General features: G+C 37.8%; 1 non-coding gene across 1 annotated transcript; it reads right to left on the reverse strand.

Moving 5' to 3' along the window:
* Positions 1-983: 983 nt before the first annotated feature.
* On the reverse strand, positions 984-1,189 carry LOC111775539 (small nucleolar RNA U89). Its single transcript, XR_002811244.1, has one exon. It is a non-coding gene; the product is annotated as a small nucleolar RNA U89 (small nucleolar RNA).
* Positions 1,190-2,652: the final 1,463 nt, after the last annotated feature.

Below are 2,652 nucleotides of genomic sequence, written 5' to 3' on the forward strand. Positions count from 1 at the left end.
TCTTCCTAAAAAAAAAAAAAAAATGAAGAAGCAGGTTATTCCAATAGTATATAAATTCTTCCAGAGTATTAAAAAAAGAGGCAGCATTCCCTTAACCATTCAATGCAGCTGATAAAATTGAGATTCTAAAGCTATTCAAGGACAGTATAAGTGGCTAATCTTGTCCATAAACATAGATACAAAAATCTGAAACAAAATATTAGCAAACAAAATTCATAAGAGTGTCACTGTAGACCAAAAATAAAACCCCACAATGTTGTCTGCAAGAAATCCATGATAAATACAAATTCCCCATCCCACAACTAGAAGGACTTGCAACTAAAATATACAACCGTGTACAGGGGGGGTTTGGGGAGATAAAGCAGAAAAAAAATACAAATTCCGTAATGCAATTTAAAAAAATGACCAAGTTGAGTTTATTCAAGAATAGTTTAATATTAGAAAATGTACACAGACACTTTATTACATTAACATATTAAAGGAGAAAAACCATATGATCTTCTCAATACATGCAGAAAAGATATTTGAAAAGTTCAAAAATTCATTCATGATTAAAATCTATAAAATATTCTATAGTAAAATAGGTAAAGAAGCATGCTTATTAACCTGAAAACAAGTATATGCCAAAAACTTTTAGCAATTATCAATTTTAGTGGTAAAAACATTAGAAGCATTCCTTTATTTTTTATTTATTTTTTTTTTTTTTGGTGAGGAAAATTGTCTGTGAGCTAACATTTGTGCCAATCTTCCTCTATTTTTGTATGTTGGATGCTGCCACAGCATGGCTTGATGAGTGGTATGTAGGTCCGCACCCAGGATCTGAACCCTTGAACCCTGGGCCACCGAAGCTGAGCACATGAACTTAACCACTATGCCACTGGGCCAGCTCCTAAAAAAATTAGAAGCATTCCTTTTAGAATCAGGAAAAATTATACTACCACTGCTTTTCTTCAACATTGTGCCAGAGCACCTAAAACAGAGTGGGACAAGAAAAAGATTTAAGTACAAAGATTAGAAAGGAAGAAATAAAACTGTTGTTATACACAGATAATATTGATCTGCCTTACAGTGGGGAGCCAGGCCTCAGGTACCCCTGCTAAGATTTCAGATCCCGTTCAAATCCGCCACCCTGCGAGGAGCCAAGGATCAGAGAGCACGAGGTCTCATTTGCCTTAGACTCATCAGCTGGTATACACAGATAATATGATTGTCCACATAGAAAGTCCCAAACACTATATGGAAAAAATGAAAACCACCGGCATATAATAAATGAGAGTATAGTAAGGTAGCTGAATGAGAGTTCGATATACCAAACTCAATCGCATTGCTGTATACTAGCAAGAAGCGGCTTAAAACAGACAGACAAAGCTGATGTACAGTAATAGAGGTCAGAGCAGTGGTTATCTTTGGGAGTTCTTCACTGGGAGGGAGCAGGACAGAGCCTTCTGATGTGTTGGAAAAGCTCTCTATCTTGCTCTGTATGGTGATTACAGGGATAATACATACGTACGAAGTCACTGAGCTTGTACTTAAGATGTGTGCACTTTACTATATGTTATACATCAATTAAAAAGTTTTCGAAATGTAACTAAATTATACAATTTGAACAGCAACAAAAATACATAGCACCTGGGAATAAATCTAATAAAATTTGTACAAGACCTTTATATTTTAAATTTCAAATTATTGGAAAACATTAAAGAAGCTCTAAAGAAAAGGAGAGATACACCATGTTTTATTTATTTATTTATTTATTTATTTATTTATTTATTTTGGTGAGGAAGATGGGCCCCAAGCTAACATCTATTGCCAATCTTCCTCTTTTTGCTTGAGGAAGATTGTTGCTGGACTAACGTCTGTGCCCGTCTTCCTCTGTTTTGGATGTGGCTCACCGCCACAGCATGGCTGATGAGTGGAATAGGTCCACACCCAGGATCCAAACCCACAAACCATGGGCTGCCCCAGCAGAGCGTGTGGAAATTTAACCACTGAGCCATGGGGCCAGCCCCAGCAGAGTTTTTGTGTGTGTGTGAGAGGAAGATTGGCCCTGAGCTAACATCCGTTGCCAGCCTTGCTCTTTTTGCTTGAGGGAGATTGTTGCTGAGCCAACATCTGTGCCCATCTTCCTCTATTTTATGTGGGATGCTGCCACAGTGTGGCTTGATGAGTGGTGCCAGGTCCACGACCAGGATCAGAACCCACAAACCCTGGGTTGCTGAAGCAGAGTGCACGAACTTAGCTACTACACCACCAGGCCAGTCCCCCATGTTCAATTTATTGGAAAACTCAATATTTTAAAGATATTGATTCTTCCTAAACTAACTCAAACTGAAGAAATCAAATAAAGAAGTGATATGGGAGAGAGGGGAATTGTCCTAGCAAATACCAAAACTTATCACAAAGCTGTTATATTAAAATCATGTAGTATTGGGATAGGGACCAATGGAATATAACAGAGAACTCAGCCACACATACAGACATATATGAATACTTGACACATGACTGAGGTGTCATTCTGATCACTGGTGAAAAATACCTATTCAACAAAATAAGCTGAGATAGCTAGTGATCGTCATGAAAAAAAGATGAAATTGAATCTTTGCCTCACACCATACATAAAACACAGTTCTGGGGCTAGCTCCGGTGGCCTAG

The sequence above is a fragment of the Equus caballus genome, chromosome 10 (genome assembly GCF_041296265.1).
Source record: "Equus caballus isolate H_3958 breed thoroughbred chromosome 10, TB-T2T, whole genome shotgun sequence".
Taxonomy (NCBI): domain Eukaryota; kingdom Metazoa; phylum Chordata; class Mammalia; order Perissodactyla; family Equidae; genus Equus; species Equus caballus.